At 40.1% G+C, this 22,364-nt stretch overlaps 1 protein-coding gene across 7 annotated transcripts in view; it reads right to left on the reverse strand.

Annotated features, from left to right (window-relative positions):
- The window catches only part of ptprfa (protein tyrosine phosphatase receptor type Fa), a 209,463-nt gene extending 188,271 nt beyond the window's left edge, over positions 1 to 21,192 (reverse strand). For all 7 annotated transcript variants that reach the window (XR_008694380.1, XM_041070385.2, XM_041070384.2 and 4 more), the window contains exon 1: positions 21,052 to 21,192. The gene's annotated coding sequence lies outside the window, so the exon portion shown is untranslated. The remainder of the gene's footprint in view (positions 1 to 21,051) is intronic.
- Between the last annotated feature and the right edge of the window lie 1,172 nt (positions 21,193 to 22,364).

Genomic DNA, 22,364 nt, shown 5'->3' on the forward strand with positions numbered 1-22,364 from the left:
TAACCCTTCCCTTACTTGTGAACAAGACCCCAAGATACTTGAACTCCTCCACTTGGGGCAGGAACTCCTCTCCAACCTGGGGAGAGCAAACCACCTTTTTCCGGTTGAGAACCATGGCCTCAGATTGGAGGAACTGATTCTCATCCCAACCGCTTCACACTCAGGTGCAAACCGCACCAGCGCACGCTGGAGGTCCTGGCCGGATAAAGCCAACAGGACAACATCATCTGCAAAAAGCAGAGATGCTATCCTGTGGTCCCCAAATCGAAAAAACAGCTTTAAATCCAACTCTGTGCCTTGTGTCGAAAAAACCAAACAAACACTTAAATTCCGTTTGGCGCTCATATTAAGAGAAAAGAAAAAACAGTTTGTTTGTATTTTTTCTTTATTAACAATACACCAGAAGACAAGTACAGAGATACAGATAAAATACATTTTTAACACAGATTGATAAATAAATATAGATTCCTATTTTATGTTATTATACTTATATTATTTTATTAGATTGGCTGGAGGAGGGACTGGGAACTGTGTAAAAACATCAGCAGCTTCGGCAATTGACAACAAAGACTAGCGTGCACTAGCAAGCAAAGACGCATAATAATCTATATTATTTAAAAATGAACTTCTCTACATTTAAAAATCCTTAGTCGGGGACGCACCCATTGCACAGTGGCAACGCAACCGTACTGCATTAAAAAAGATGGTCACTTTGAAGTGCTAGAACTGTAAATGATGAGTTAAATGTATACCTGATCAGATCTGCAAAGAAAAAGTTGCAGAGCTGAATGTGCAAAAATAAAGTAGTTTAAAGTAGATTTCAATAAAAATTATTAAATGTTTCACACATGACTACAGTCCTGTGAATCCTTCTTCTGAATTTTGTTGAAGGACTTGATCTAGTCAGGTTTCAAAATAGGAATTCCTGCATCAAACTCAATAATAATAATAATAATAATAATAATAATAATAATAATAATAATAATAATAATAATAATAGTAATAATAAAGAATGGAAAAACAATACAGTGAATGTTGGAAACATTAACTTTATATCTATTCTGTATATCTATTCACTGAAAGATATTGAACAAACAAAAAAAAGTGCAGTTAGTGTTTCCAATTTTGAATGCTGGAAGCCTTCACAGTGACTATAAAGATTAGAAAAACAATACAGTGAATGCTGGAAGGTGTGAAGGTGTTGCCAGCTCTCCCAATAATTAGTCTCAGGATCAGAGTGGAGGGAAGACACAGCCTTTTGCCTAATGACTAATGACTAATTTAAATACAATTTAAATACAGCAACAGCAAATATACACTACAACTCAATCTCCAAGGGCCATTGCATCAGGATGGTTCAGGTCACAAAGAAATGAACTGAACAACAGCGCTATACAGGAAACCGAGTCAAAGCACAGAGTTAACCACAGACTTGACAGATACATGCTGTACGTGAACACAGGACGACAGACTAAACAGAAACAAACCATGTTGTGGAACGCAACAGGGGCCCGTTTCAAGAAGGAGGTTTAACAAACTCTGAGTTAAAACGAAACTCTGAGTTGATATACTCTGAGTTTGCAAACCTGGAGTTTTCGGTTCCAGAACAGCTGAAAAGAGTTGGTTTAAGCAACTCTGAGTTGACTGACTCAGAGTTAAGCGCGTGCACCGCAACGATACAAAGCCCTGATCAATAGAGTGAAGATATTACGAGTCACCATGGCAACAGGACAACAAAAGACGTCCGGAAATGGATATGATACGTCAAGCATATAACGACTACGAGTCTATAATCCGTAGAATAGGCAACACGGCTGCAGCGGCGAAAGAGAAAGAATTTGCTTGGAAGACAATAGCTCCTCGAGTCAATGCGTAAGTTTACATTTGAATCATACAGTGTTCAGCTTAACTAAATACTAAATAATTTTAGTATTGTTGTTATTTTTCACTCGTAAAGTAAGGACTTTTTCACTCATCTAAGGCGTTACTTCAGTAATTGCAAATACCGACGTTTGTATGAATTAAAAGTGCAGTGTTATGTCTATGCATTTTTAAAATTCCTGTTGTGGTTGATGTGGGATTCGTAAAGTAATGATAATTCAATAATCCAATACGTTTTATGGAGAGCAATTATTACATTAATCTAATTAGGTTTTTAAAAGTTACCCAAAACACGTAATATTATAAGAAATTAATTTCAGTTTTTATGTAGGCGCAATCCTGCAGACATAGAAGAACATGGCTAAAAATGAAATGTAAAAACATAATTCAAACAGGTATAAGGCACCATCATGTCATGGGTGTAGACTACCCGACTTTACAATATTTGACATATTAAATAACTAAATAGCATGCAGAGTATAGCAGTTCAGCAGCATTTTCAACATGGCTGTAATGTTTTCACACAGTTAAACATTTGACTTCTACTCAGCCAACAGAAAGAAGGCAGAGGCTAGAACAACTGGTGGAGGACCTGCACCTCCACCACTGACGCATGCAGAGGAGAAGGCACTCAGCCTGAACACTGGAAAGCAGAGGCTGAAGGAATTCATCAGAACCCGTCACTCCCCAGGATACAAGTGCATGTGTAAAATGTAAGAGGTCTACCTATATATTTGATTTTTTTACATAGGCTACTTTTGATATATCCATTTCTTAGTTTCTTTTACTTTTCTTAGAGTCTGGGTTGGGTTCTTTGTTTGTCTTAACAGATTCTGATGGTAATATATGAATCCTCCTGTCACAACAGAAGCCCAGGATGTTGTAAGTATACTACTAAATAAAGCTTAAATTATGATAAGCAGTATTATAAAGTGTAATATTAATACAGTTTATACACATCACATGATTTCTGATGTTTGTGTTGCGTAGCTTAAAGGATGTAACTTGATCTCCAAGTATAGTGACTTTATTATCTCCCCTCTGCCCCAGAGTGTGAAAGAACAGCAGGAGGAGGTCAGTCACATTCTGCTGCACAGATGCACACAGTTCCGTGATGTTCAGTAAATGCCAGAGTTCAATTCTGTAAGAGTAATGAGGAACATGTCATTTCAAGATGTCATGTAACTCTAAATCTTCTGTATTTTAAGTTACCGGTTATTGAGTTGTATAAACTAAATCTCAAGGAAATGTTATACTTGTACCACAAGATTGAAAAGCCAGATCTAGAAATTGAAATTCCCAAACACAAGCTGGAGATGAGTGTATAGTTAAAGGTGAATTGTATGAATTATTGTAAGAATCATAAAATCTAACAATTGCCTTTGTATTTGTAGGAAATGAAAAAAAAAAACAAATAAATTATGATTTACATCTATTCAGTTTCTTTTATTGGTGGTGGTGGTGATGGTTGATTAAGACATTAAAGCAAATCCGTCCATCCACTCTGCAGATTACTGTGATGGAAGGAGTCTTCCTCAGGGTCTTTGTAGGGCAGGGTGTTGCTCCTCTCTAATAATTGCAATAATGTGGAGAACAACACATGTCACATTAATGTCACAGGCCTCTCAGGTGTTTCCCTGAGGTGACGTAGACACTGAAGACGTGCTTTCAACAGGCCTATGGTCATTTCCACCCGGGCTCTTGTTCTGCAGTGACAAAGCGCTGCTGGGGGCCTGCTTCAGGTAGAAAGAAAGTTCACATTACTTTAGTGCTGCATAGAAGTGTTCCTGTGAGTGTGAGTGCATGCATTGAAATAAGTGTATAGGACATAGATGTACTTACCACAGTGCAGCCTGGTATTTAGGGTTGACTCACTATATATTCATGAGTTCACGTTTATATGTGCAACATCACATATGATCTTGGTGATGTAAACAATGTAATGTCAGTTACAGTGACCATTAGAAAGAGTAGTCAGTGAACCTGCACATTTATCAGTTTATTTCAGATCACAGCAAGATATTATTAACTGATCATCATTTTTCAGATTAGCCTCAATGAAACAAATTAATTACCACATACCTGCAATCCTGTGAAACTCCTCTTTAATGGCTTTAAGGAGTTTGTGTCAAGGAAAGCGCTTGAGGTCGATTTTTTCTACAAACAGTGGCTTCACTAATGTGCTCAGCATCTCCAATGTTATAAAGAAAACTACCGTTTGCAAAAAAAAAAACGTAACGCAACACAAAGAATCTGTTCGGATGTAAAAGCACGGCCACGATGGGTGATGTGTTTGACGTATGGGTGAATAAGATTATTAATATATGTATGGAGTCTCGATAAAAACGGTACCGCTCAAATAAATATGCACGGCGATATGACAGAAAATTAACTTGTGGCGTTAAAATCCTCTCGCGGCGTAAATTCAATGCCGTGTGAATTAATACAGCGTCCTCATCTACAGGATCCTCTAGAAACGGACATTTTGGTCTCTGCGCGAAGGAAACAGGTGAAATCTATGAATGTACTGAAAGATTAAACGAGGCATTTAAACACTGTTCACTTTAAAAAAGGGGCGGAGACCGAAGGAAACTCTGGGTTTTCCTACAGTTTTCCTCATTTCGGGGTTAACAAACTCTGAGTTTCCACAAAACCACCTTCTTGAAACGGGCCCCAGGACCACAAACAACATGTGAACGACAAGTGTGGTGGCAAGAGTGAGTAAATACACAGTGCAGGGGAGGAACACGAGCAGCAAATGGGCCAGATGTGACACTACTCTACAAACAGACACTAGGATAAACAGACACATTTATCTGCTGTGTGTATGTACTGTATGAAGGTTTGTTTGGGCTTCACCTGCAGCCACAGACAAATCACATGTTTCCTTTTGAACATGTGCAGTAAATGCAGATTAACATTTAAACCTAACTGAAATCATACTCTACATGTATACACCATAATATGCATTCTGCATGCAGCTGTTTTTGTGAACATATGTTCGAATGTTTCGTCTCAGTTACTGCTTGGGATGAGGACACCTGTTATCTCCTTTGGTTTTAGTCGGTGCATCATATAATCAATCCTGAAGTTGAATCAATCTGAACAATCTGTAGATTTACAAGCATAGGTGCTATTCTATGACTTCTTCAGCATCCAGAACAAAGTCTCACTGAAGGACAGAGCAGGTCTGTAATGTACAAAGGGATCTGGCTCAACAGGGATTATCAGTGGTAAATGGATATGAGAAGTCATCAGCCTGCCCTGCTGATTTATAGCTGCACAATTTTAGCCCTTAGCAGTGATACCAGCAGGGGAATGATCATTTGGTTGGCCACAGTTCAACTTTCAGCTGTAAATTCTGAAAGATATTGAACAAAAAACTCAATTGCAGATAGTGTTTCCAACCTTTCATTGGCCTAGGGCTTTTGCTTATGGGGTCTTTCTCCTATGAATGTGATGATGTCTGTTGTTGTTTAATACCTTAATATCTAGTTTGCAATACTTTGTATTTCCACCATACATTTCCAAATCCTGACATCTAATGCTCATCTTAAACACACACGCTTTGTAGATTCTAAACCTGCAAATATAAAGGTCTGTCCTGGACTACTTATAAGTACTAGGAGCTGTAGCTAGACACATCAACGCTGCAAATAGTCTGGTTAACAGAGGTGACAGTCTTATATCTATATCGCCTCAATCCCACCAGCTGGTTCTAATGACCAGTGGTTTGCTAGCGCTTACAGATCCATGCCTACTCAGTCACTGCTCAAATCAGTTGAACATAGCATGAAAACATGAAGGTGGGGATGTGAGGAACTCCTGTTGAAGAAACTGTGTTGCTGTGTTATAATAGATACTCTATGTGCATTAAATGCATTTTCATCAACATCTATTGTTGTCTATTTGATAATAAAACACAGAGGAGTCTGTAGATAGCACAGGGACGAACAGGAAGCTATGAGAAGAAGCCAGATTGGACCCTGTGGTATCAGATATACAGCATCATGTCAGGCCAGTCGCTGAGGTGACTACCTGTAACAGACAAGGAGAGAGATGCTGAGCAGTGCATAGTTTGAAGACGCCTGTCAGGCCAGCGTTGAAGCAATCATGGACGCTGTGGGTGAGAAGCAGCCTTGAGGAAAGCATGTTGCTCGGCCAGCTAAGTGGCTGTTTACGGAGCAGACTGTGGCCCCGGTGAACTAACGGGGTCTGTGGTGTGGCCCCCCCCCGCCTTTGATTATTATTATTATTATTACACTCTGTGTGAAACCAAACAGTGTGAAAAGCAAAACATGCAGAGTGATAAGGGCTTGGTTGCGTGTTCATTGCTTTTCACCTGCAGTTTGATGTTTATATCATGTTGTTAACTAGCATATACTGTAGTAGGTATTTAAAAATTAATTTAAACCTTCTTTTATAGTTGTGTAATACTTGTGTTTTCTTCTGGCAATCCTGGCCAGGGTGAAGCTCCTTAAAGCTGAGCACCCTTCACCAGACCAGACACATGGACAGGAATCTGCCTTTGTGGCTCCAGAGAGATTCAGAGGATATGGCTATGGCTAGTTTATATGGCTACACAGAATGAATGAAAAAGCATTATTCTGACTGGCACCAGTTTCAGCTACATCATTACAATAACAATCAGATGAGCTTAGAGACGAGTTTTTTTAAACACGTTAGTCTGCATTCACACAGCATTAAACTTCACTGATGCCCAGCTCCTTTCTCTCTAACTGTGTCTATTATTCTCCAACAATCAGGAGAAATGTATTTATCAACCCAGTTTGTGATCACTGTTTCTCACATTTTGTGAAATTGCAAATACAGGTTATGACAGAAGACAGGATGCAGTGTGTGTAAATCTGGCATCACCCATCCTTTCAGCACACACACACACACACACACACACACACACACACACACACACACACACACACACACACACACACACACACACACACACACACACACACACACACACACACACACACACACACACACACACACACACACACGCAGATTCCCACTATGGCATACACTGCTCAGACACCTGGAGAGCAAACTTTGCAGTAAAGTGAATATAATTAATATTAGATTATTTACTTGTTTCGTAGTCAGGGCACCTTGACACCAGTGAGTGAAACCAGCTTTCAGCAGTCCACTCGCGACTGCTACCAGTGTAACAATTATAGGTAAGAGCATAAAAATAATAATAATAATTAAACTTTATTAATCCCACATGGGGAATTAAATCTCTGCATTTTTACTGATCCCAAGGGGAGCAGTGGGCAGCCACAGTGGGGAGCTAATGTAAAGTGTCTTGCTCAAGGACATATTTTGCTGCCAGAAGCAGGGTTCTAACCTGCTCTACCTACAGTACTGAGCTACCAGGCCACATGTGATACTTAACTAGATTGTGGACATAGCTTCTGCGCCTCCTCACATGTGCAGTCACATATAAACATAGCCTGCAGGTATCAGGTGTGTGCACATGACATACTGTTTTGGCACCAAAGGCTCAGTTCTGACTGCCTGGTTGTGGTAACAGATTTATGGACCCCTTTTGTGGGCCATCAGAAGGAGGAACATTAAGAGGGACTAATTTACTGCAATAACTTGAATAATAAAATTTTAACAGTGTGAAAACAACATGTTAAAACCTTTACTGATCAGAAGCCTGGTTTGTCTAATATACACTTTAATCCCAGAGAACGTGACAGCAGTTTACTGAACCATACAATAGCTCACAGTGTCACAGACTATAGAACTGCTGGAGCTGTAGACAACGAGCTTTTCTTCATCAGGTTGTTGCCTATGACACTGACGCTGGATGATTCCTTCCTTCTGTCCAGGTTCATTAAAGTGAAGGAAGCTGGACTGACAGAACACCCAGTTAACACTGGGTTTTGTTCATGACCACTGTCTTCTCTGTGTTGTCGTGTATCACTTCTCCCATTTCTTGTATTCTTGTCAGTTCTCTACTGTCTTCTTTGACTTTGTCTCCACTCTGGAGAGAGTGATTCTCAGATATGAATCATTCCCATATGTCCCGTACGTAATGTGCCCATATGAATAAGGAGAGGACCAGTGGGTGTCCGGCCTCGTGACGTCCCAAGTGGCAGGAGCTTTGGCTTCGGGCTCTGCAGCTTGGCCCAGGCTTTGAGGGGATGTGACCCACTGAGCCTGGCAGTGCCCATGGCCCCAGCAATCTGCTTCTCTCCTGGTCACTGTGGGCTGTGGAGTAGTGCCTTGTATATCACAGCATCAGGAAGCAGATCAACAACAAGAAGCAGCACTAACCCAATGCTTAGTTAATGTACTCGTATTAAACATGTGACTTAGAAACATACAAGCACTCTGCTTCATGCAGAATGTAGAAAAACACCAGATGGGTGTATATACCTGCTGTGTTAATGTCTCATACCTGGGAGTGTTAGCTGCCACTGTCTGAAAGTACTGACTCACCCAGGAGACAAATGTCCCTGAGTGGAAGGAAGCTTGTGAAGCATGTTTCCACCACATAACAACTACAGGATGTGCTACTAGTGTTTAGTATCAGTCGATTCATTAGGCCACAGCACCCAAAGACCTGCAGCTACAAGCTGGTAGAAATGATTGATGTGTATGCAACAAAGTCTTAGAATACACTCACATATACTTGGTTCATCTGGAGTCCAAATGTGGAAGGTTGATAAGCCTTCAATTCATCGTGTATTGTATTACTGTACCACACACTACTACTGACGCTGTCACACACAGTATTAAGGTAAAATTCGCTGCCACTCGGTTTAACTAGGTTTTATAGGTCAAGGTGAAAGTTTAACTCTGGTCCCAACTCACTGACAGGTCAAGGCGAACAGTGGAGTTAACTTTTCTTCATTATCTTGTATCTCTAAAGTTTGTGATACCCATTCTCCAGCTTTTAGAGGTGCTGTGATTCGGTTCTGGTGTTCTGTGTTTTTCTGCTTTCCCTTTATGTTTCCTGCAGTGAGTTTGAGTTCTTATTACTTTAGTTTGTGTCTTGTGTCTTGTGTCACCCTGTAACGTCGTTCATTGCCTTGTCCGTGTCTATATTATTTATGTTCTTTATTAAATTCAAGTATTAATTGTTGTGTATTGTGGGTCCTGCATTTGGGTTCTTCCCCAGCTCTGTCTGTCGGTTTGTCCACAGCTCCAAACAGAGCTGGCCTCAAATGCAGTAGGTTTAACATTTCTCAGTTTGGGATTCAGTCTTTTGGCCTTAGCAGCCGACAGCCGAAAGTAGAGCGATTTGTACCAATATCATGACATCCAGTAACCGTCTGATTCAGTAATGGGTTCTAATTATTAATTTATAATTTTATGGCTTCACTAATAATGCAGATCATAGTTATTTATCCGTGACTGCAGGTGTTTACAGCCTGGGATCTTGACACTAAATCTAATGAAGAAGCTACTGCTTATGAATGTGGGATTTCAGTGCTGTAAATACTGTTCATCTTGTTTCCTCACATCAAGGCTGCGTACCTGTGCTAATGCTGGATCTACTTTTCTACTCTCATGGACGATCAGCTGGACCAGACAGCTGCACAGGGTATGGAGTATTTATTTTGTCAGATTGTTGAGTTTGACCTGTCAGTCAAATCTGCAGCTGCGCAGTCACCATGTAGATGAAAGGCGGGAAAATCAGGCTCATTCTGCTCTGTGAAAGCAGACTTTCACCCTTGATAAATAGGGTAATTCCAGCAAAACCATAATAGTTATATAGTGACATCACGCACTCTAGGTCACGCAATACACACTAATGGAAACGCTGAAGAATCACTGAAAACCACAGGATATTTAGACGCTCACAAGTCAAAAAGTATAAAACATAAGAGAACACTGATTTACAAGGAGAAAGTTGAACGATGATAAACGCCTTTGACGTTGAAATGACGTTTCTACTCTAAAGTATGACGATGACAGAAGCTGACGAAAAAAGGCAAGTTGACAGAAAGTGGAACGATGATTCCCATAGACGACTGTAATGGAAAAATTGTGCCTTTGTGCTATTTTTTATCCAACACAGTCGTCATGTGCTGGTTAGGTGCAATACTGAACATTCTTACACAAACATCTAATCTCTTGTGCCCTGTCGTACATCAAGTCTAAACATCTGATGTTCCATTTGACTGAGTAATAATTTATGATAAATGTTTGTCTTTTATACCCGGACTCTGGCTCCATCCTATCTGACTCCCCACCAGACCCAAGGCTGTTAAAGCGAATGCACCTTGTCTTCAAAGCTTGGTGTTCCTTCCTTTCTGATAACAAGACACGACGATGCAGAAGTGAGAATGTAAACATTCTTACTCACAGCAAGATAAGGTGGCACAAACAATTCCATTGCTGCAGAGAGACATTCCACCATAGCCAGAGAAAGGGGTTAAAAGGCAGAAGCAACTTGAGGATCGTGGGCTCTTTGCATACACCACAAAGGTGTGATGCACTGATCTCCCCAGCTGGTTTTTGGTTTGTTGATGTGCACGATCAACATCCATGTTTTTGATTTGCTTTCCCAATTATTTTTATTTTCCTTTATTTTTATAATAAATCTCACAAAAGACAACTCTTTCATCTGCCTCTTTATGGGAAATTTCCACCACAGTTTTGGCGTCACAAACAGGATCCGCTGGAGGTTGTCTGGACGGTGTGACCAGGGACGATAGTCCTAAGGAATGCTCACCCGTCTGGATCACCTCTGGCGAGATCCACGAACTCAAATTCAAACTCAAATCTTAACTTGGCTCGGCCCGGTAAGAGAGATTTTTTTGTGGTGATTGATTTGATTTGGAAAAAAAAAAAAGTTTGGAACTACTTATTCATTTGGCTGAAACATTTTAATTGGTTGAAGAAAAAAAAAGAAATCTTCTATTTGGTTGAAACACTAAATTTGATTAGGAAAATTAATTAGATCGAAAAAAAAAATAATAATCCCAATAATACATGTTCTTAATTAGGTCAAAGTCTGCTCTGGTTGGTGAGACGATGGTTGCTAAGGGTTGGCTTGTGGAACCGAGCTTTTGTCTGTACTGAGGATACAGACCAGTGTGCAGATCTGAGCGCAAACCGCCAGACTCTGAAAGACGGGTTCGGGGCAGTCAGGGCAGACTCGGGGAGTCTTCACCACCAGACAGCAACCTTGCAAAATTAAAAGTAATTTAAAGTAAAAAGTAAATATGGTTATTATTGCGTTTCATGTTTCCATGAGCGGGAAACTGATTATGGGTTCAAAAGGAGAACCGCTTAGTGTAAAGGACATACGCATCTTAAAAGAAGAATTAGATACAAAAGATGAGATGTGAAAAAGCAAAACTATTAAAACTAAACCCCTAAAAGAAACAAAAGAGAAATGAGAGTAACAGAAAAAAAGGAGATAACAACTCTGGGGAAGAATTGTTTGCGCTCTGACTGACACACACACACACACACACAGACACACACACACACACACACACACACACACACACACACACACACACAGACACACACACACACACACACACACACACACACAAGGGCAAGGGCAAATGCTCCCATTGTTTCTGCTCTCTGTCCTAATGCAGAACTGAGCGCGATGAGGGTAAATCCGGATCTGGACTCCTTTCCCACCATCAGCAGAAGAACCGAAGGAGAAGAAGCGCCTGATCAACAACCAGAACAGGGTGGAAGCTCTGATACCACAGCAGCTGGAGGACACAGACCACAGCATGGAGGCCTCAGCGACTCCCACAACGTCTGCCGCCATCACGTTCTGGGCTCATCAGATGAACCATCTACTACAAGCGTGTGTGTCTGACACAGACACCTGCTTATGATAATCAGCAAAGGAAAACAAGGACAGAGAAAAAGCAGAGTGAGCTCCATGTGAGAAGACGCCGCTTGAAACAACAGGAGAGGCTTCAGATGTGATTGGCCCAATAGAGCTGCATCCAAGGATCCAGGAAATGTCTGTCATGGAAGTACCACTGTCCCATCTACGTCAGGCTTCACCCACTCTGGCGCTCAAATCAGACTGATGGTTGGGGAAGGAGGAAGGTGACAGAAGACGGTACCGCAAATCTTGATCCAAATCTTTGCTCAATTAATCCAAATTCATGCTTATCTGCTTGCAATGAAGAACCTCTTTTTGCTCAAAAAAATCCCACAGAGTGATTTTAAAATTATAACAAACAGCTAAATGACAACTGCTGCATGACTTTACAGTCTGAATGGTTTAAACTATTTCAATTTGCAACAAATTCAGTAATAAAATCCTCAGTTTCTAAAAAAAATTGTGCACACTATAGGTTTGTCTGGCCAGACTAGAAGAAAACAAAACAAAACCAGACTATAGGAATACTAAAAGACTGAAACAGACTATTAATGACTATTAAAGGGAAGACGACTATTAGGGAAAAGTAGTAATAATTACTTTACGTACCAGACTAATATATAAAATATATATTATAATTATATATATATAATGGTCCTGTACAGCACATGTGTCATCTGGTCCTGATGATAAGTTTGAAGACTTGTGATTTCACACACACACACTCAAAGTGACCTCAACTTCCCTCTTTTGGGATGAACACAGGTCTGCGCTTGCAATTTCTCTTACTAACAAACGAAAAGATTTTAAAATTTTATTCTACAGTTCCGCACGTCCCTCTGTGAAACCATGATGGAGACAGATGGCAGGATGTGGGTCCTTTCGTGAACAGATATCAACGGGGTGGAGACTGGTGGACGATTTCTGACCCCACGTAACGTTTTTACCCACTTTACATGCTTTTAGAAAACTTCTTAATATTTTTATTCTGCCTGTCATGCTTAACAAACAGTGAACTTGGTACCTCCACATTCTAATGACATTACATGCTTTTGTTTTTATTTTTATTTTTCAGAGGACGCTCTGAGCCAAACACCCCTGCTTCCCTGTGGCTCACACACAGATTTGTATAAACTTAGTATTAACTTATGTCTTTTCTAGGTTTTTGTTCTTATTGTAGGACTTTCATTCATAACTTTGTCTTTGAGGTTCCACTCAGGCTTCTGATGCAGACGTCTTAATCGTCCACTTCTTCTTCTTATAAAAAAGAGATGAACAAAGTTGAATAACGTTAAAAGTTGAAAAGCTAAAAACGTGAAAATTGATATCATTGATCGTCTAATGATGATGCACGTTGAGAATGTTGAACGATGATTGTACGATAAAGTATGACAATGCCATGCCCAACGAGGGAAAGTTGATGAGGCAAAATTGACAAAATGTTGACGATGTTTCCCATAGATGACCATTATAAAAAAACAACAAAAAAAGTTGAATAACATTAAAAATTGAAAAGCTGAAAACATGAAAAGCAATAGCCCCCATCTCCTAAAGACGACACAAATTTAGAAAGAACGTCATTTTTATGATGAAACGTTAAGACAATGAAACTGACTGAAAAACGGGGCGAAATACAGTAATAAGAAAAAAAAAACGCTATGTGGGAGAGCTGTTTTGTTGCCGAAACAATGCCACGTTGACTACGACAAAACGATGACAAATATTAAAAAGATAACAACTATTAAAACGCTGACCAAGGTAAAAAGATGATAAAGATTACAAAGTTGACCAAGGTAAAAAGATGACAAAGATTAAAAGGTTAACCAAGGTAAAAAGATGATAAAGATTACAAAGTTAACCAAGGTAAAAAGATGACAAAGATTAAACAGTTCACCAGGTTAAATAGGTGACCAAGGTGCATCGTTGACGATCATGATAAAGCTATTTTTAAAAAATTGAAGGAAGTATTTCTGGTTCATTGCTTAACTTTTAAAAAGTTTAATAACTAGTCGAAATGAACCAGTAATTACCAAAGCTCTTGCCATTTAAGGTCATGAATTACATTATTGCTTTTATTTGAAAGGATTTATAGGGCGTGTGCATGGGTAATTGCTAAACTTTAAAATAGTCCTGAAATAGTCATAATTTATCATTCAAAAGCAAAAATAGTGCTATTAAAGATAAAGATTTGGTTTAGTGCTTTATTTTGAAATGACTTAAAGGAAGTGTGCATGGGTATTTACTAAACTGTCAATTAGTCATTAGTTATAATTAATCATTCAAAAGCAACAATTGTGCTAATAAATCTAATAAATTCCATTGGTGCTTTTATTTTGAAAGAATTTAGAGGAAGTGTGTGAGGGTAACTGTCAATTAGTCTTTAAATCATCATAATTAACCATTTAAAAGCAAAAACAGAATGCTATTAAGGCTGAAAATTCCATTGGTGCTTTTATCTTGAAAGGATTTAGAGAATGTGTGGGAGTATTTACTAAACTATCAGTCAGTTTTTGAATATTCATAATTAACCATTCAAAAGCATAAAAATGCTATTAAAGTTAATTATTTCCATTGGTGCGTTTATTTTGAAAGAAATTAGAGGAAGTGTGTGGGGGAATCATGTAACTGTCAATTAGTCTTAATAGTCATAAGTAACCATTCAAAGGCAAACATGGTGCTATTAAAGCTAATAAATTGAATTTGTGCTTTTATTTCGAAAAGATTTAAAGGAAGCATGAGTGGGTAATTACTAAACTGTCAAGCAATCTTTAAATAGTCATAATTACCCCGGCAAAATTAGAAATATTGCTATAAAAGCTAATTGTTTGAATTGGTGCTTTTATTTTGAAAGGATTTACAGGAAGTGTGTCCTTAATTTCTACACATTCCAATATTGTAGTTGACTAATCAGTAATAAACATGGGACTGTTGTGTAGACTGAGCAACAGCAGTTTGACCTGTAAGTCAAATCTGCAGCTGCGCTGTTGCCATGGAAAAATGGGTTGGAATAATAAATGAGAAGAAGAAGAATAAAGACCAAAGATATCAATAGTGTAAGAGCTGTTGCCAGCTCTCCCACTAATAAAGCCATCATGGCCATCAACTCCGGCTTCCTCCCGTTAGCAGAGTTTGAAGGGGCTGTAATAAAAGGTGTGCAGGCTGAGGTTCCGCTTTAAGCTGTTGTTCCGTAGGCACTGTAAATACCATTAACAGTGAATTAATGGAATGGAATATTTTTGTTGCACCGGTGGAGAACTAGTTAGTTAACTTTATTAGCTAGCCGTTGTTTGTAACTTACTTGCAAGCTATAAACGAAGGTTTCCAGGTCAGATGTGGGCTGGGTTTGCACGCATTGTTTAAGGTGTTTGAGTCGCTGATCTGAGTTCAGCATTACAAGCACTTTGAGGGTAGGGGTGAAGTCTACTGGCACATGTCATGAATATTCAGTTTAACACTTAGGAAACATTTAACATTTCCATTTAACATTTAAATTTATATTTAACATTTAACATTTAGAAACATTATTTAGATTTCCATTCAACATTTAAATTTATATTTACCATTCCACATTTATTTTTACATTTAATATTTATATTTACATTTAACATTTACATTTACATTTAGACTTTGTAAAATATAACTAAATGTGAAAAAATATATTCTGTCATTTAGGTAAATGTGAGAAAACTAGTTATTCGTGCTCCTTTTACAATCTTATTTTTCTGTTGCTATCTACTTTTCAATGCTTTATACCGGGTAGTTTTTGGGTTTTTTTCAGCAATTTTCAGCATTTCCATTAGTGTGTATGTCACAGCTAGCGTGCGAGGGCTCGTTTTTTAAGACAGAACTTCTATCTTTAATTCGTCACTACAGCCAATAACCAGACAATCCATGGTGGATTTACCCATCACCTCTTCAGTATGTATGTGTCTATATATATGATACATCTTTATTTTATTTCAAATTGTACATACTTTTGATCCTGCTCTTGTTTTATAACCATCCTGCTGCTGCAACGTGGAAATTTCCCCATTGTGGGAGGAATAAAGGACTTATCTTATCTTATCTTTTTTTATCTTATCTTATAACTATTATGGTTTAACTGTAATAAGCATGTGTAACAGGGGTAAAACTCTTCTTTCACAGAGCAGAGTGAGCCTGATTTTCTCACCTTTCGTCTGCATGGCAACATTAACTGAAACAGTTTGACTGGCAGGTGTCCTGATTCACAGAGTGTGTTTATTATGTTCTTTTGCTTAGATTTCTTACATATTTCCTTTATCAAATAAGTATTTGTATCAGCCTAGATTTTTTGTGATCCTTAACAATGTCCCTCGGTCAGCTTTTTAACCTTTGTCATCTTTTTAACGTTGGTCAAAATGAAATGTTGGTCAACTTCTCAATGTTGGTCAACATTTTTATTTTGGTCACTTTTTCAATGTTGGTCAACTCTTCAATGTTAGTCTACTTTGTTTTGTTGTAGTCAACGTCTTTACGTCAGCAGCTTATCAGCATTTGGCATATTTTCGGCAACATAACAGCGCCCCCATTTCTCAAGAAATTATTTTTTCTAATTAGAATATAGTAAGTAAAAATAGTAAGAAGAATTTCCCTGTGTGGGGTCCTTGTCTGTCTGACCAGTGCTCGTTGATCTAGCCTAGTTAACCAAATTATTATAGTGAGCTAAAATATTTCCGAGGGATTCAGTAGTGAATGGAGTTGATCTTCTTTAGCAGACAGTTGGAGAAGCAGGCCTCGAACATGTCCCTTAACTTGTTCCAGAACTGCTGCACATGCTTATGTGGCTCTGTGTATCTACACATTCGCTGCTATATACAGTACGGAACCTTAGTATGACTGTAAACCTGCTCTGCTGCAGGTGACAGGACATCACAGTGCTGCTATAGATTTAATATCTAGCTTTAGTTTGTGCTTTTCACTATAACATTCTGAGGCAAAAGATCATGGACTAAAGTTTCAGTGCGTGACTTATCAGTTTGTGGAACAGTTGTTTGACCTTTAATCTTTAATCAGATTTACAATAAGGGAGTAATGACTGCTTCTCATGTTGTTTGGCTACTACCAACGACTTTTACTGTATGTCAAAATAGTGCCCACAGTCTCAGACTAATGAGAAGGAAAGCTTTTACATTCACAAAGCATTCAGGGCCATGTGCAGGTCACAGCTCCAACACTGGGACATATTCATCCATAAGCTCCGGCAGTCGGGAGCCACATTAATGGATGCAGTGCAGTAAATAGAAGCCTTATCACCCAGCGGCGCCGTGATTCTAGAGAAAGCAGAGGCGCTGAATGGCACTTTGAGTCACTGCAGAGACGCTGGACTACTAATCAAACTGAAGTGAAAGCTCCTGATCTAACTCGGTATAGCATCACATCAATAGACAGAGGTGGCCTGTTTGACTCCCAGCTCCCAGTTCAAGGCGTATTGCTTTGGGATACACTATGAGGGCCTACATGGTAATACATAGGTAGACAGACTTGACAGGCCCAAATGTACAGTATGATGAGAATCTGATGGGAACATGCAGCTAAACCTCTTTTAACATCTACCTCTAGAGGAGTTTTGACGAGATCCTGAGGGAGGCCAACCTTTAAACCTACACATCAGAGGCTTGTGGGTGTACAGCTGCTGCTCCTCCACATTGAGAGGACTCCACTGAGCTGGTCTCCAAATCTGGATGTGAATGCCTTAGTAGAGCTGAAGGTAGTGTCCAGAGGAAGAGGTCTGTAGGTCTCTACTGGATAAAAGGCCAAAGAAGGATCCATCCAGTGGACAGATGTTTACTCCTAATAGAATATTTCTGTGTCATCATTGCTAAAGATTTCTTCCACTGCAGTCTGGAGGTTTTCTTCATAGTGCCTCAGCAGATTGTCAGTGACATTCTACCAGCAGAATACTATCAAACTCCATCCATCCATCCATCCATTTTCTTAACCGCTTACTCCCTAGTGCGGGGTCACGGGGGTGCTGGAGCCTATCCCAGCTGGCTACGGGCGAGAGGCAGGGTACACCCTGGACGGGTCGCCAGTCCATCGCAGGGCAACACATAGACAGACAACCATTCACTCACACACTCACACCTACGGGCAATGGAGAGAGGCCAATCAACCTAATGCATGTCTTTGGACTGTGGGAGGAAGCCGGAGAACCCGGAGAGAACCCACGCAAACACGGGGAGAACGTGCAAACTCCACACAGAAAGGCACGAGGTCCGCCTCCGGGAATCGAACCCAGAACCTTCTTGCTGTGAGGCGACAGTGCTACCCACCACCGCACCACCGTGCCGCCCACACTATCAAACTCTGCACAGGTCAAATGCACATTGCAAACATACATTTCTGACAGCAACACCAACAATGTCAGACTGATCAAATCCCAGGTCTGTCAGTGCTGAGCAGTCACTCTGCTGTAAGTGAAATAACCCTGCACCTTGCCTGAACAACACACAATAGAGCCCTCTAACTGTTTCACTTGTGGAATACACAACTAGAACTAGCATTCAGCCCTTGACATTATCCAGTACAAACATACAGTAACCTGTCGGAGAGGCTAATAAGGGAGCATAGCCTAAAACCAGTTAGGCTCCTGTCCACCCACAATGAGCACCTGAGCTTCAGGAAGAAGGAGACCTGGTCACGTAGATAAATGGATGCATGTCTATCACTTTCCTGAGGATCACATCCAACAGGATGCACTATGTGACGCATTGGGTATGCTGCTAACGTCCCAGCACACCATCAGGGCTCTGGTAGAAACCATGTCCCGATGCCCAGGACTGTTCTGGCAGTGAAACAGGAATCAGTTGAGTATTGTGTTATACTGTATGCAGGACACATATGGACGCCACCAAAATCCACACATTTACTTTCCCAACACTTCTAAAAATCTTTAAAGGTGGGAAAGAAACACATTAGTTTGATTAATTAATTAATTATATGAGTTGATTGATACGTTTAAACATAAAACAGTTTACATTAGGAATGTAGGAATGAAGTGTAGTAGGAATGAAATAATGGAGATAGCATTGTATCAATCACAGAGTTACTGATCAAACATGGAATAAACTCACAGAGCAGCAGCTTAGTAGCAAACTAACCAACTGACTGCCAATAAGCAAAGTATGAAATCAGGACTATCAAATACAAAGCAAGTCCAAAAACAAGCTGACTGCATAACTAGAAAATAGTATAACCAAAAAAGAAACTGTTCTTACACATTAAGGTGGCACAAGCTAACCTACATATGGCAAACATCAAAACCCAACCAACGACAAAGAACAGACAAGCTTGACTCGATGAACCAGTCCACAAAGACCCAGAAGTACGAGTAAAAGACAGACAATTATTAGAATCCAGCCGGAAACAATAGAAGGAGAAAGAGCAGACAAATACAAACATTAACAACCCACTTTCTTCAAATTTAATCTGCAAGTTAAAGTATTTATTTAAATGTGATACATTACGTTACATCTTTAAGAACAAACATGTCTGAACCTGGTCCAGAAGCATGTCGAAGGTAAATACGCATAGAAGAATACAAATAATTTTCTATAATAATGTCCAATTGATATTTTATTGTCACAAACAGCTGTCATGGGGGCTTGGCCACCAAGAGAATCGGGGATCAGACCTGTTCTGGAAACAGTGTCTGACCACCTGCTGAGGAGATTGAAGTCCTTTGGATTGAACAAGCTAGGTCAGCTCTGTCCTGGACTGTCCACTGAACTCTGTGGAGGAGGATGTTGGTCAAGCTGACTTTCATCTAAGACAATTTCTTACATCCACTACATCAGACAGTGGAGGCCACTGGCCAAGTTGGCTCCCTAGGCAAGATCCTGATTTTGCGCCCTCTACTCACCACTTCTCCACCCCCTCTTTTTCTGAAGGCTTGGAGCAGCACTTGCCCAGAAGGTGGCACCCTTGGCGACCACCTAGTTCACCTATGCCCAGAGTCTGCCCTGGTGGAGGCTCTGAGCATCTCCTTTAGTAGCAGACTTATACTGTATACACACGATGTAGAAAGCAGTTTTGGACACTGTACATATACATTTATTGTATAAATTGTAGATTTGTTAAATGCTTTTATGTTTACACATTTTCTAATTCTCACTGTTTTTACATTTTACTGTTTCTTGTAGCTGCTTATGACTTATCAGTTTTCCAGTGTTACGCTATCTCTCCTCCATGTTCACCCAAGTCTGTACAAAGTAAGGAGGCGCTGCTATGGTCCCAGTGACCTGTGTGTCACCAGTGGTGGGCCCAACCCATCTGCCTGTGCTCTTTTCTTTGTCTGTTTGCCACTAACCCCAACCGCCACTGACTCTGCTTGGTTGTCAATGGATGGAGGTCCTCACCTCGATGTAAGTACTGGGATGTGTGTGTGTGTGTGTGTGTGTGTGTGTGTGTGTGTGTGTGTGTGTGTGTGTGTGTGTGTGTGTGTGTGTGTGTGTGTGTGTGTGTGGCAATGCTTAATTGATTCTGCTCGCATGCATCCTTCATCACGCTTAGTAAAGAGCACACAGCCAGGGCTTTCCATCATGCAGCTGGTCAGGGGTGGATGAACTACACAACCCCCCCACCCCCCACAGTCTATTCTCTCCATCTGTTGCACTCTTCACTCTCTCTCTATACTCTATACAGCCTAATTAAGGCTTACTCAAAATCTAGATGAGCCTACAGCTAATTACCACCACGTCGCAAAGTCACTGTTCTTCTTTTTCAGTGTCTAATGCCAGTTCGAAGCGTTTGGATTTTTGTATGTTAAGCATGAACTGGGCAAAGCTACAGAGCTGGGACTGACTGCAGAGCCCAGTGGATCACAGAAGCAGACAACATGTCTCTAGAAGAAACAGCAAACAGCTTCAAACATATTAAAAAGCATAAAACCAGCAAAAACACTTGGTGAATTAACATGTGATGGACTGACAATGACACCTGCGTCTTATCAATGTAAGTTGCATAAGCAAAAGAACGAAGCAAACTATGTGAACACATGATGAAAGTAGCGCGTGCAGTGCAACTTTGATGCATCAAGTGTCATTTCTTGACTCATTAGTCTTTCTCATTAAATCCGCTGGAGATGGAGATGTGGTGATGCAGCTGAATTATTTATGCAGGAACGTGTTGGCTCCATTCAATTAAGAAAGTTCAATGTTTACATATTTGCAGCTGCAGCAGAGATGACGCTGCGGCCACAGGCTGTGATTTATTCCCCTCATGGACTGTGGAAGTTGTTGGTCAGTGCTCTGCAGCGTCACAAATATCAACGCATGCACCGGTCTACTTCAAAACATGCTACAACTCACCATCTTCTGGCGGTTCCTCGGCATTTGTCTCCCTGGAAAGAACCCTGAGACGGAAAATGAAAACGGTTTAGAAACGTCTTGCAGATCCTCCGGTAAAACCTGGCGAAGCTGCAGCGGCTGCTGGGCTAAATCCTCCGCTCCGTCGTGGACTTTCTCTTTTCTCAATGCTTTACACAGCCGCGCGCAGCTTGGACGTCCGCGGTGTCTCCGCCGTGTCAAAGCATCGTCTCTACCACTTCATCAATATACTGTACACACTCTCGAGAAGTGTCGGCTGCAGTCGGCTGTTTCCGGAAGCACTAGCTTAAGGTTTTGTCCCATCAGTGACGTTCTAGCTGTGATACTGCACTGCCTGTTTGATGAAGAAACTGCTTTCTGTCATTTTACTGCTCAGATGTTAAACAAATAATTTAAAGACACATTATCAATATATACAGTTTATTAATTAATTGGACATAATGCTGTTGAATTATTTGAAGAAATTGAAGAACTGCTGAAAATGAAGGAAGTGTATAAAGGTTTGCTTAATTTGATGGAATATATCAAAATGTATTAAAATGGTGAAATATTGTAATAGTCTGATTTCAAGAGCTGAAAGAATAGCTCAAAGTTGTGGAAATATTTGATACAGCTGAAGTTTTCAGAAGAAATAGACGCATGTGCAGGTAATTGCTAAACAGCAAAATAGTCTTATTAACTTCTCAACTGGTCAAAAGCAGAAAAAGGTGCTATTTAGGCTAAAGCAGGGGTGTCAAACTGATGCCATCGAGGGCCACTGCCCTGCTGGTTTTCCACCTCTCCCTGCCCCAGCTCCTACTAATTACCATGACCAGGTGTGTTCAGTCAATGACAAGCTGGAAATGCCAACTGACACATCTGATCAAGGTTATTATCGGGGAGTTGGAAAACCAGCAGGGACCCATTGGTGGATTGGTGCTTTTATTTTTGAAAGGATTGAGAGGAAATGTCTGATTAATTACTAAACAATCAAACAGTGTAATGAACTAATCAATACCATGCATCGAGTTGCTACACTGAGCATCGATAGATTGACCTGTCAGTCAAAGCTGCAACTGTACTTTTGGAGACGAAAGGCGTGAAAATCAGCTCCATTCTTCTCTGTGAAAGCAGAGTTGCACTCCTGCTAAACAGGCTTGTTACAGCAAAACCATAATGACTTTCAAAAGTAAGTTTACTTTATGAATGCCAAGGCTTTAATGAGCAACTGGTATGAGTTTTATGTTTGAAGACTAAATATTGTGGCCACAGTCATGATTTCAGAATCTTGTACTGCTGTGTTTTCTCTAAAAAAG

Source organism: Betta splendens, chromosome 4 (genome assembly GCF_900634795.4).
Source record: "Betta splendens chromosome 4, fBetSpl5.4, whole genome shotgun sequence".
In the NCBI taxonomy this organism is placed as follows: Eukaryota; Metazoa; Chordata; class Actinopteri; order Anabantiformes; family Osphronemidae; genus Betta; species Betta splendens.